Raw genomic sequence first — 14,005 nt, 5'->3', positions numbered from 1 at the left:
TGCAAAAAAGAAAAACACACATCTAGGACTCTGAGTTGAGATTCCTTCACTTGTTATCTGTAAGTTCCTGGTCCACTTTAAAGAAACATACCAGAAACAACAGGTGATCTATTATGACTGTGGCTTATGTAAGAAAAACTAATCAGTTGATCCACACTTAAAAAGGCCATAGTTCAAATCAAAAGATTGGCCAATGTTGGGAATTCCCTGGCTGTCCAGCGGTGAGGGCTCTGTGCTTCCACTGCAGGGGGTACAGGTTCGATCCCTAGTCAGGGAACTAAGATCTCGCATGCCACGCAGCGCAGCCAAAAAAAAAAAAAAAAAAAAAAAAAAAGATTGGCTAATGTAATCCTCTGCTATTACTGCATTTTTTAAAGCTTTACATGGAATAAGATTTGTTATGCCCTTTATGAACCTGATAATTTTTCCCTTTTCTTGTTATCATGACAATTTTCAAACATACAGAAGAGTAGAGAGGCTATTTATAATGAACACCTTTATGCTCATCACCTAGATTTATCAGTTGTTAACATTTTGCCATGTTTGTGTCAGTTTTTTGTTTTAAAAAGTTTCACTCATAAGTAGTACTGTAATATGCATCAATGATGACTTTTTCTTTTAAACACAGCCACATTCCATTAACATTCTTAGCAAAATTAATATTGTCTAATGGCCCAGCCCATATTAAAATTTCAGTTATCTCAAAAATATCTTTTTATGGTTGCTTTTTTCAAATCAGGATCCAGACAAGGCATGCCTTGCATTTGGTTATGTCTCTTAAGTCTCTGATTTTGTATTAGTTCTCTCACCACCTTTTAAATGCCATTGATAAAGAAACTGGGGCATCTGTCTTGTAGAATGTCCCACATTCTGATCTATTCTCTATAGCCTTTGTTAAATCTAGAGTTATGGTTAAATGCAGGTTCCATTTCTTTTTTTTTTTTTTTGTGAGGTATGCGGGCCTCTCACTGTTGTGGCCTCTCCCGTTGCAGAGCACAGGCTCCGGACGTGCAGGCTCAGCGGCCATGGCTCACGGGCCCAGCTGCTCCACAGCATGTGGGATCTTCCTGGACCGGGGCACGAACCCGTGTCCCCTGCATCGGCAGGCGGACTTTCAACCTCTGCGCCACCAGGGAAGCCCGCAAGGCAAGAATCCTTCACAGGTGGTGCTGTGTACTTTCTGTTGCATCACATCCGTAAGTGCATAATGGCAGGTTGTCCCACTTAAAAAGATTGATCAGTGGGTTCAGGTGGTGCCAGCCTAATCCGTCTATTGAAAAGTTCCCCATCAACGTTTCAACTTAATTTTAGCCTCTACTGATGAGGGCTGTCCTTCATACGGCATTAGGAGTAGCAATGATTGTTCTATCATTCATCATTTATTAGCTGGAATTCTCATTAGTATTTTGGTTACACTGAAATCCTGTTCCAATAAGAAAGGCCAGATAAATGCTTGATATTTTTATCGAGTTTCAGGATACTGAGGTGGTGCCCTGGCAATCTTCAATCATGACTAATGAGTTTCATTTTTAAGGAATCATGAAGTCAAGAATTTTCATATATTTGATGTGTTTAATCAATAGCAGTTATTCATTTTGATGTTCAAAATTTACCATCTTTGGTCCATCAGGTTAGCACCTGTGTCCAATGATCCTGTTAATCTTTGGTAACTTCCTTCCTCTGGGTGCTACCTACTTTTTTCTTTTCCTTCTTCTATGTCTCTTTTTTTTAAAAAAAAAAATCTTTATTGGTGTATAATTGCTTTACAATGGTGTTAGTTTCTGCTTTATAACAAAGTGAATCAGCTATACATATACATATATCCCCATATCTCCTCCCTCTTTCATCTCCCTCCCACTCTCCCTATCCCACCCCTCTAGGTGGTCACAAAGCACCGAGCTGATCTCCCTGTGCTACGCGGCTGCTTCCCACTAGCTATCTGTTTTACACTTGGTAGTATATATTAGTCTGTGCCACTCTCTACCTACTTTTTAAATTAACCTACCAACTACCAGTTCTAAGTAATCAGAGGACTCTACATAAAACTGAGTTCCCTAAAACTGAGTTCCTCTGTCGAGTTTATGATTAACCTCTCTATCCCAAACCTTACTTCCTTTCTTGTTCCACACCTCAGGATTGAGGAGTATCAAAGAAAAAGGGGGATTGTAACCAAGCAGGACCCTATGGGGCGTTCCTGGGACAGACACTCCCCCCCACCCCCATGTCCTCCACGTGCCTCTTGATTGTAGAAAAGCTTTAGTCTCCCAGGCCTCCCCTGATTCTCAGAAGGCTGGCTCAAGAGTGAATGGTTAGGAAATAGGAAGATGTAGAAACAAAGAATAGCTGTTGAGCTGGGAAACTGGCAACAATTCAGACTATAAACCAGCCACATAGAATCATCAAACTCCCGTTTCCCTGAAAGAGATAAATGAAGGTCTGACACACAGTCCTATGTTATTTTAACAGGAAGCAGACCCCCACCAGATGAAAACTGCTGACCACAAGCACGTAGACAACATACTGGTCGAAACCAGAAGATTGGTGATGCTGGAAACTTCACCTTGATGCCAACCAATCCAAGAACTGTGCACGAGCTGATCACGTGCACTGCCCCCTCCCTCACACTGCCTTTAAAACCTCTGTCTCCTAACTAGCAGTTTAGAGATGGTCTTAGGACATCAGTCCACCGTCTTCCCATGTTGCTGGACTCCTGAATAAAGCAACTTTTCCTTTTCCACTAACACTTGTCTCTGGAGTACTGGCCTCATCTGGTTACATACAGCATAAACTTGTATGTACACAGAATACTTCTGGAAGGAAAAGCAAGAAACTGATAAGGATCATAACCCCTGGGAAATGAGAAGGAAAAGGACTTTTCGTTTTATACTTTTCAAAAAAAGTTTAGATTCCATGTGCTTTATTGAACATACATAATGGTACGTGGCATTGTGCTAGAGGGCACAAAAATGTATATATCATGCAAGTTGGAAACCAAGTTAGCCCACTAAAAATAATTCAGGGTGTAAGAAAATGTATATACAACATATGTACTACTACAATAAATGTATGTTATGTATACCAGCATTCTCTACTATTATGATAAAATGATTTCAAAATGCAAAAAAAAAAAGTTTAGAAAACAACTCAAATATATGAGGGGAGTATTATCAGTTTTCACCATGGGTTGGTAATAGTAATTTTTGTAGAAAGAACTTCAAATTACAGTAATTTGTTTAGTGCTTTATAGTTTTCAAGATTATGTCAAAATTGATTCATCTGTGATCCTTAACAATAATTCTTTGGATTACACAGTTAAACAACCAGGTCCGGAATTGAATGTGTATATTTCTAGTCCTTAACAGGAGTATAACAGTCCGCGGGAGCTTGCACGTCCCACAGACACCTCAACCACAAGAGCAATATTAACTCGGCTACTGTTTCCCAATCTATCTCCCATCTCACCTGATGGTACCCAAACCAGAGTTCAGGGAGTTATTCTGAATCCCTCTGCAAAGCACACTCAAAAATTATTCGTTGTTTATCTGAAATTCATATTTAACTGGCATCCTATATTTTATCTGGCAAACTCACACACTTTGGGAAACACAGCTCAGCTGGTGCCTCTCCAATTCTAGGAGCAATTCCTAAAATCTCAGATCGCCTCAGTGCCCTGCTGTAGTTGTTACCTAGGCAACAGATAAAAAGCTTTGGCTACGTGTCTAAATCCCCAAAGCCAGGAAATCACCGGGCTCCGTAAACTTCGGTGAGGAAGCAGCGTTGGTAGTAGACCAGGCGAAGGCCAGGGTTAACGGCTGCGACATCAAACCAACCGGTACGTAAAGGCTCCGCGCTTGACGGCCCCTTTTGCAGCGGTTGCTGTGAGTGCCGTAAAGCGGCGTTGCCGCTGGTGTTGGCGGAGGTAAGGTGTGAGAGGCGCGGCTTGGCCTCCGGGGACGGGTGGGCGCCTCAGGCGGGTGTCGCCGGTGGCTTGGGTACCGTCACTGGGCATTCCTCCAGCCTAATGGGCACTTGCCTCGCCCAGGCAGGCCATAGGTCGAGCGCGCTCCGGGCGGGGGATACTCAGTGAGGCAGTCCACGAGCACCTCGGGGTGGATGTGCGCTTCGGCGTCCCTCCCACGCTCTTGGGCTTGTCAGCAAGTAAAATCCTCATCCCGGGACAGGTCCGGTGTTGGAGGCCGATTGAGACCCTTGTAGGACCCGGCTGGGGTAGTGACGTTTGAATAGGGTCCTGAGAGCTGTCTCGGGATTTGCAAGAGGATCTCGGGGGCAGGGGTCGGCGGGAGGGAGGAGAGCATTGCAGGCTGTGGGGCCCGTGTGTGCAAAGGTGCAGAAGCATGAAAGGGACTACCAGGTTTGGGCAGCACTGCGTGTTAGGGTAATGGCTGGAGGAATGGGTGCGGAGACGGGAGGGCCAGAAATGTGGCGGGAGCTACCGTTGGGTCTCAACTGGGACGAACCTTGATGCCCCATGAGGGAGTGTGGAGTGCTTCCTTGGGTAGTGGGGGAGCTACAGCAGTTTTCTAGAGTGAGGGTAATTTAATTAACCATCCCTTTCTTTTATGCTTTCCCCCTGGGTTCAGCTTTCAGTTCAGTTGGAGGAGTATTTACTGAAGTGTCCCTTTTGTGTGCCTAATAATGGGGTGGACACAGCTAGCCATGCTAAATAAAGTTTCATATGAGAGAGAGAGAGAGAGAGAGATGACCGAAGCTTTGGATAGGAATCTGGGGAACTGAGTTAAGATTTCATCACCATCACCAATTTCTCAAGTAACGAGAGAAGCCGCTTCTCTCTGGGCCTCAGTTTTCTCAGATGTAAACGGAGGACCTAGATAACAACAGGTTCTTTCTACTTTTGAAGATAGCAGGTTTCCAAAGAATAAACATCAGCCTATGAACACATATGAAAGTGAGTGATGGAGCAGTGCATTAGGAATTGGGAAAAGTAAAAAAGGCTGGGATTGAGCTGTACTTTGAGGATGGATAGGGTTTGAGTCATCAGGAGCTATCTCTGCTGAACACCATAGATAAAGATACAGAAGACAGGAATAGGCATTTTAGAATATATTTGCGGAGGTAGGCTTTGAGAGGATGGAGGATTTGGGAAGTATGGCACTAGAGGTTGAAGGAACCCCAAGTGGAAAGAAAATGCAGTACATTCTGAAAAGGAAGAAAAAAGGAATGAGAGAAATGTCAACAATGTTGATTTCTTGGATCTAGGCGATTGTTATTTTGAACCTGTGTTTCTCAAAAGTGAATTTAACTGCTGTTGATAAAAATGAGAATTCTCTCAGAATTTTAGCATGTGATAATGTATTGGGAGTAAGGTGATGCAGATTGTAGCTTTGCGTTGCCAATAACTAGCCTCTTGGGCTGTCATTTATTTCTTTCAGATCCTATTCTCCTCTGTAAAATGATGTTCTTGGATTAGGTGGTCTCTCTTCTCTAAAACCTGTAAAACAGGAGTCTGTGAGGATGGAGAACTATTCTCTTTGAAGGGGGCAGGGAGATAGTAGATGGAGAATAAAACTGTTAACTTTGAGGTGTATGAAATAGAGTTGGTTATATAGACAGATGGGGTTATAGACTGAAACTTGTGAGTTTTCTCTCAGAGGTGGTATTTAAAATCTTGAAAATGAGTTTGCTTTTAGGGAGAGATTGTAAAGAGTATAGGGTGTGCGCATGGATAGGAGACTAGAGAAATGATTGAAGGAGACATGTATATCTCAGGGCTATGAGCTAGGACTCCTTTTCAAAAAGGATTACATTTTGGGGGCCAACATTTTTATTAAAATAATTTAACAGTATTTACAGTAAATATTAATATTAAGCAATCATTTTTGGGAACTCTAGCAGAAAATAATTCAAACAGATACAGTCTCCACTGTTGTTCTGATTGTCTATTCAGAAGTAATATCATTTACATGCTTATTTATTCAGCAAATACTTGTGTGTTTCAGGCACTGCTGTGTGCTAGGGATGTACAATGAAGAAGGCAGATGTTGTTCCTATTGTCCCTGCATGTAAAGGCTGTAGTGTCCAAATCAGTGCTTTTCAAATTTTAATGCAAATATGAATCACCTGAGGATCTTAAAATGTAGATTAAATGTAGATTCTGAATCAGTAGGTCTGCAGTATGGCCTGAAAATTCTGCATTTTGACACGCTTCAACATGATGCTGAGGTTGCTCATCTGAGGACCATACTTTTAAGTAGCAAAGATCTAGATCCTGTCTAGCAGGTATTAAGCCACTACTACTACTTACCAGCTGTTTTTATTAATAATTTTATTGTCTTTATGAAAATAATACATGCTCATTATAAAAATTTTGGGACAATATAAAAAAAGCATAAAGAACAATGTAAAAATCATGCCAATCCCCACACCTAGAGGTGACCATTATTTTTTTATTTTTTGCAGTACGTGGGCCTCTCACTGTTGTGGCCTCTCCCATTGCGGAGCACAGGCTCCGGACGCGCAGGCTCAGAGGCCATGGCTCACGGGCCCAGCCGCTCCGCGGCATGTGGGATCTTCCCGGACCAGGGCACGAACCCGTGTCCCCTGCATCGGCAGGCGGGCTCTCAACCACTGCGCCACCAGGGAAGCCCCGAGATGACCATTATTGATATATTGGTGAACATCCATCCAGATTTTATGTATGTACATATATTCACACTTTATATTTTGTACTAAGTACTTGATGCTTGCTGAGCCCTATGTTTGATTCTGTGTGTTTGATTCGCTTTATAATTTTACTAAGATCAACACCCAGATATCCTCAACCAAGCAGTTAAGTACTTGCATTCTTGAGGGGAAGACTTTACTCAGTTAAAAATAGCTTGGTTTAACACTATTCTGTTACTCCAAAAATTGGAAGATAGTAAGATAATTAAAGCTTATAATGTGTGTGGGCTGTAGTATTTGTTAATTGAGCCACAGAATGAGAGAATTTTTTTAAAGTTTTTTTGAAACTTAGTACTTTTTTTCTCTCATTACAAAATCAATCGATATTCACATAGGATAAATAAAAAGGAAAAAGAAAAGCACCTACAGTCCTTCCAACCCAAAGACAGCCACTGTTTTTACACTGGTGTGTATGCTACTAAGGTAGCTCTTAAATGACCCATGAAATAATGTATTAAATAATGTTTAGGTCAAAAGAAATCCTTGGTTCCTCAACTTTCTGCTGCCTTTGAAATAAACATAATCTATTGTTTCTACTGTAGAGTCTTGTGACAGGGAACAGCTAGCAGGTTGACTGGTGTCTATAGGATGTACATGGGACTCAGTGATATTTGTGAACTTAATGGAAGAATGAATGAATGAGGGAACAAACCAAACTGACCTGTGTGACATAAACTCTGGCTGTCACTCTTCACCTGCAGTTGCTCGCATTCACCACTTACCTCAAATACTTTTGTATACTCTTCTGGGCACACAGAGCTCTTGGGGCAACAGAGGTCCATCATAAATCTTTTAAAATCTATGTCTGTGCTTGAATTCTACTGTGGAAGACTACAGAATATGGAATACTGGGGAATATGGAAACATATGGTAGCCTCCTGTCTCAAGGAACTATAACTAGTTAAGACTGCAAAAATAGTACAAATACACAGTGCTGTGTGGATATAAAAGAGGGAGACTTTAGTTGTCTGAGAGCAAAGGGAATTACTAGTAGGCTTTTAAGGTGACAGTTATTAATTATTGCTGGCATTTATTGTATAGTTATCATGTTCTAGGTACTGTTCGGTGCTTTACATGTATTAGTCTGTCAGAACAGCCCCATGAGTCAAGTACAATTTATAGATCCACTTTAAAGATGGGGCATAGAAAGATTAAGTAACCTGCCTAAGGACGTACATATAGGCTGCAAGTGGCAGAGCAGGATTTGAACATAGCAGTCTGTCTTCGGAGCCTATGCTCTGAACTACTCAAAAGACAGTGAGGGGGCAGGATGTGGGGGAGAAAGCACTGTAGAGAGAAGGAATAGCATAGACAAATGCACCGAGGTGAGCAAGCACTGTATTGATGGGTTCATTTAGGGGATTAGTACTAAATAAGCCATAGAAGTTCTGAAAGCAGGGGAAAGTGACACAAAGTGGTACTATAGAAATGACTGGACTTTGGTCCCTAAGATGGGTATTTTGAGGAAAGCCTGGTGGTAGAGTACAGATCTTCCTCAATTGGATAAACCCATCGTAAGTTGAAAATGCTGTTAATACACCTAACCTACCAAACATCATTAGAGTTTAGCCTAGCTTACCTTAAACATCTTCAGGACACTTACATTAGCCTACAGGTAGGCAAAATCATCTAACACAAAGCCTAGTTTATAATAAAGTATTGACTATCTCATATAATTTATTGAATACTGCAAATTAAAAGCGGAATGGTTATAAGGGCCAGTTGTTTCCTCTTGTGATCACGTGGTTGGCTGGGAGCTGTGCCTCGCTGCCACTGCCCAGCATCATGAGGGATTACGTGGCATTTATTGCTAGCCCAGGAAAAGATCAAAATTCAAGTGTGGTTTCTACTGAATGCTTGTCACTTTTGCACCATTGTAAAGTCAAAAACCATAAGTCAAACCATCGTAAGTTAGGGACTATCTGTACTCATGTAGGAGGCTTTCTATTTAGGCAGAGTTAGTAAGCCTTTAACTTAGGCTAACTATACTGGAAATGGGAAAGAAATAACAGCTTGTAGAGGCACTACGAAGAATGTAAGTTTGGTGACTCAGACGTGGAATTAGAACCACAAAAACTTTTGTTTTGAACATAAATATTTAGGGATACCATTAACAGAATAGAGGGGCAAGTCATGAAAGAAATCTGATTTGAAGGTGGACAGTGATTTGTTTTAGGTGCTGGTGGAATGTTCAAGAGGACATCATCAACAGTCTGGTGAAATATTTATAAGTAGTAAGTAGCCAGTAGATATGGGAGGTATATCTAATAAAGTGATTAGGAGCAAGAGAATGTAAAGAGAACATCCATCCAGATTTCATATCAAACACAGAATAGTAGGTATATTAGGCAATGCCACTTCCTTCACCCTTTTACTTTGCCCCTGTAATATCAGTCCCTTCCTATCTTCACTTCCTTTCTTATCTAGGTCTTTCATTTCAGACACTCTCTAAAAACTCAGTACTCCCTAGCCATTTCAAAAGGAGTCACTATATATTTATGATTTTTCTGGAGTATCAAATGGAGAGATTAATTTTTTAATCTTCAAGTGTCAGCGTATTGAGAGAGGTTACATTGCAAAGGGTTAAGAAGTGAATGAGTGGTAAGCAGATAAAGAGACTTTTTAAACCCTTACAGTCTAACCTTTGCTTCCAGGCTACTGACGCTCTTTTGCAAATTTAGCAATGAAAGGAAAGGAAAAGGAGCAGCAGTATTTAAGGAAGATGGATAGCATCTGTTGCTACTGGGCTTTTTTTTTTTGGCTTAGAGCAGCTGAAAATGTTGATTTTTTTTTTCATCTTAACTCTGAATACCTCTTCAGAAGCATTTTCTCTTTATGCTTTCCAGTCTGCTGCCTTATCTCAAAACATGCCTTTGCCTATTTAGACTACCCTGTTTCTTCTCTGTAGTTTAGCCTCCTGTTTTATTTTGCAGTGCAGGGCATATTTGAATCTCAGTTCTGTCTGATTCATACCACCTATACCTTCCTCTCACTCCCCAGTGTTCCTGAATAAATTGGATCTAGCAGCATTGAGGGGACCAGGTTAGCACACATCATCTTATGAGCCTAAGTTCAGTGTCAGGGCTGATTATTTCTTGTCCAAGGGCCTCTGATATCGAGAGGTGATCCAGAAGGCAGTAGTGGGGAGAATTGGGATAAGAAAGTAAGGCCGTTTGACATTCTTTCAAACTGATCCCTACCAAGATGATTCTCAAAAAAGTAGTTGGAGAGGGGATGTCAGGTTAAGCCAGGTGCCAAAGTTTTTTGTACCTTTACCATCAAAGAACAAATGATAATGTGAAAGGGAAATGGGAAGCTGAAAGAATATGAAATACTGCTCTTGGCTGTAGCAAGAACCTGAGAGCTATCTTGAACTTCCCATCCTGTATATTTTTCCTTCAAATTTGTATATGGCTTTTATCTACCGCTGGTTTTTTCCAACCTTTCTCATGCCTTGACACAAAGCAAAATTGATAATAGAGGGCGAAAGAAAGGGTAAAAGAATGTGTTTGTTCTTGGCTGGAGGTGACAGTCTTGGACTCTAGCTACCCCAGGCTCAAAAGACTGAGAGGATTGATAGCTCTGACACCCACAACCCGTTAAAGGTTCAGCTGGGAAGCAGATCTGCCCATTCCTGTCTTCTTCATTGCCAGATCCTAGTTCATGCACTAGTTAGAGCCTGTTTCCAAGTCATCTAAGACTAATTCTATGCTGTAATATACCATACTTATATTAACCTTCTCATATTTGCATTAGAACTTGGAAGATACTTGGGTACTTAAACCTGGTAACTCCCCTTAGAGTCCCCATTACATCTCCCCGCCCCCTCATTTAAATTTACATCTCTGCGGTACTCTTTCTTCTTTGCCATTATTACTGTTTTCTTCAGGAAGCTTTACCTAAGTATATGTAAGAAAATACATTACTTGTCTTCTCTAGCATTTTTATTATGATAGCTAAAACGTCACATATAAAGAGAAATGTATACACAAATAATGTTTTTATTTTGGTTCTATGCTATATTTCTCCATATGTTATTTTAAAATGTTTATGGTTCAGGAGTTGGAACCAAGTATAGGCTTTAAGCTCTAAAAAAATCACTTTTTCGTATTTCATATTCTGTTTTATTTTGAAAGTTTCTGTAGGACAGAGAACTTTTTAAAATAAAAACTTTTTAAAAGTAGTTTTGTGTTCTCTTGAGCATTGTGCAGTGTCTTTGAGTATACTTAACATACTTATTTCTTGATAATAATTCAACCACTTTTAGGCTGGTAGGAGAGATGATTCATGCATTCTAATAGCTATAATTCAAAATAGAAAGTAGTAAAAGCCTTAGGGTTAGTTTCCTCTCCTTGTGCTCCATAGTAACCTGTATTTACTTTATGGCCATTACACTTGAAATTGTCTCTATATTTATCTCTGATAGAGTCTATCACAATTTAGAACAGTGGTTCTTAATAGATGTGAGGGTGGTAAGGATGGTGCTTGTTCATTTTGGAAAAAACTTCCCATGCTGTTCTTTAGCACATCATACCCTCTACCACCATTACCATCACCATTCTTCTTTTGAAAACTCTTACATACTCATCTCTAACATCTTAGAAGATAGGGAACTGTATCATTTTCTCTCCAGCTTAGCATTTTATTGGCATCTCTGCCTGTTAAGGTAGACAGTAAATATTTATTCCCTTCAAGAAGGTAAGACTAGGAATTTAGAGCTAGGAGAGTTCACTTCTGACTTTGAAGAGCATGAAAGATTTCATAAAAGAAGGGTCACTTGAGAGGAGTGATGAAAAGAGGTGTAGAACTGGTTCTGTGGAAATGGATGAGAACATTTCAGACAAGAGGGAATGAGTATAAAGCAAAGAGGCAAGAAAGGTCGTGTGTATTCCAGGAATACCTGGGCAAAAACCAAAGAGTGTGTGAAGTGGGAGAAAGCCTACTGACTGCGTGTGTTCAGTCAGATTGTGAATACCCTTGAATGCCATTACAGTTGACCCTTGAACAGTGCAGGTGCCAACCCTCTGTCGACTGAAATAAAAACACACAACATGAGAGCTGTGAGTTTCAGTTTTATTTGGGGACTTACTGAGGACTATAGTCTGGGAGACAGTCTTTCAGATAGCTCTGAGTAAGAAGAGGTAGTGGGGGAGGTCAGTAGATACATGATTTTGGCAAAGGGGTACGTGCACTCAAGCACACATGTCTGTAGAAAGTTGCTGCTAGTCACGAGGAACACATATCTCAGTTAATGATTTTAGTGCTTTTCTAAGTATGGGAAGACGGAAGGGTCCAGGTTCATAAACTGTTTCTCCTGAAATATTTCTAAGTATCTAAGGGCCTGTTTTGCCTGTTTCCCCAGAGCACAGAGTGCCTCATCCTGATCTTCACCCTGAATTCCTTTCAGATGTGTTGTAGGTCAGCAACTGCAGTGGCTAATGACTTGATTCTTGTAGAACTGGATGGTGGGCACCATTCTTTATTTTACACCTCCCTGCAGTCAAAAATCTGCAGGTAGCAGAGTCAGCCCTCCGTATCTGCAGTTCCACACCAAAAGATTCAGTCAACAACAGCTTGTGTAATACTATTTATTATTGCAAAAAATCTGCATATAAGTGGACCTGCGTAGTTCAGACCCGTGTTGTTCAAGGGTCAAATGTATGTGGAATTTGAGCTTTATTTGTAGGTGGTAGAGAACCACTGAAATATTTTGATTATGGTGTAATTTGATTCATTTATCAGCAACTTGGTATATCTGTCAATGTATAGGTAAGATTATGGGTAGGCAGAAAGTGGAACCTGGGACATCAGTTACAATTAAGACATTTGTACAATTAGAGTTCAAATTAGAATGACAGTGAAGAAAGAAGAGGGAGTTGGTGCCAGAGGGATTTTAGAGGTAAACTCAACAAGCCTTAGACTCTCTTTTTTAAAGTATCACATTATTCATTTTAAAGTGGTAACTCCATTCCTAATGAAGAGATGGTGCTAGCAAATAGGAATGTTTTGACAGGCTAATATTCTTCCTTTGCAATAACTGCCTTGGCATTTATAGAAAATAGTAATGAAGTAAAGTTAATTGGATATCATCTTGATAATAAAAATATAGTTGTGATTGATATATTCTGGAGGTTTATTTCATTTAAGAATTAACTGTAGGTTAGAGTTATATCCAAAGAAAGAACAAGATATTAATTTGGACTTTATGTTTCTGTAGTGGTTTATATAGGCCTTTCTTTCCACCTGTTAATTCTGGCACAGAAAAGGCTGGGTTCTATAGCACACTCCAAATGCTACTTTACATTTCACTAGGAATCAGTGTACAATATGTTGATGCACTATTTACTACAACTACAAGAAACTGAGCTGAAATACTGAAAATGAAGGATATTCTTTTTGTTATCTTGTGAGCTGTCCTTATCAGAGTACATATTTGACTGTTTTATTTTAGCAAGGTTTAACTGACAGCAAAACTAATACCATCATCAATATTGTTTTATGTTGCTAGTTTTTACAGTTTTAGGAGATAGAACATGATCATGATTTATTCAGTTATCTTTGCTTTATGCATTATCTGTAAATCAAGTAGATTACTCACGTCACTGGTGATATTTCTCTTAAGTAGTTTGTTGACTTTATATAATATCATGTAGTGTTTGCTTTATATAGGCTTCTGCACTGGAAGCTCGTTTGGATTGTTTTAAAACTCTAAGACTTCTGATTTAAAGACGACAGAGTAAAGACATTTTTGCCTTCTTCTATCTGAAGTTACCCTGAAACAGCAAGGAGAATGAGAGACAGAGATGTACAGTTGACCCTTGAACAACATGAGTTTGAACTGCTATATGTAGATTTTTTTAAATAGTAAATACTGCAGTACTATATGACCCCTGGGTGGTTGAATCCACAGATGCAAAACCGCATATATGAAGGAACCGCAGATATAGAGGAACCACATATGTATATGGAGGGCCAACTATACGTTATATGCAGGTTTTTAACTGCAGAGGGTTGGTGCCCCAACCCCTGCATTGTTCAACTTTAATTACATCTTTGATGAGACTAGAGTCCTGTATCCCAAATTGAAATATTTGAGAAATATTTGTCAAATGTAAGCAGAAAGAGATTAAAAGAGCATTCTGGCAGAAAGAGATCTCAGGTAGAACTGACAGAGCAACGAGAAATAGATCTTGTTTACAGTGGTGTCAGGATGCACAGAAAAGCAGTGGGAGAAGCTTCCTTGGAATGTTTGGCAACATGAACTAGCAGAAAAGGAAGAGCAAATGAGAAAGCATACAGATAC

At 40.1% G+C, this 14,005-nt stretch overlaps 1 protein-coding gene across 9 annotated transcripts in view; it reads left to right on the top strand.

Moving 5' to 3' along the window:
• Positions 1-3,753: 3,753 nt before the first annotated feature.
• The window catches only part of FKTN (fukutin), an 89,414-nt gene continuing 79,162 nt past the window's right edge, over positions 3,754-14,005 (top strand). For 5 of the 9 annotated variants that reach the window (XR_010944929.1, XM_067743760.1, XM_067743759.1 and 2 more), the window contains exon 1: positions 3,879-3,919. The gene's annotated coding sequence lies outside the window, so the exon portion shown is untranslated. Of the gene's footprint in view, positions 3,833-3,878; positions 3,920-6,131; positions 6,259-14,005 lie in introns of those variants that run through there. The other 4 variants (XM_067743758.1, XM_067743762.1, XM_067743755.1 and 1 more) reach the window with 4 other exon arrangements.

The sequence above is a fragment of the Pseudorca crassidens genome, chromosome 7 (genome assembly GCF_039906515.1).
Source record: "Pseudorca crassidens isolate mPseCra1 chromosome 7, mPseCra1.hap1, whole genome shotgun sequence".
Taxonomy (NCBI): domain Eukaryota; kingdom Metazoa; phylum Chordata; class Mammalia; order Artiodactyla; family Delphinidae; genus Pseudorca; species Pseudorca crassidens.
The sequence above is the reverse complement of the archived record's forward strand: the minus strand, read 5'-3'. Positions and strand labels throughout refer to the sequence as shown.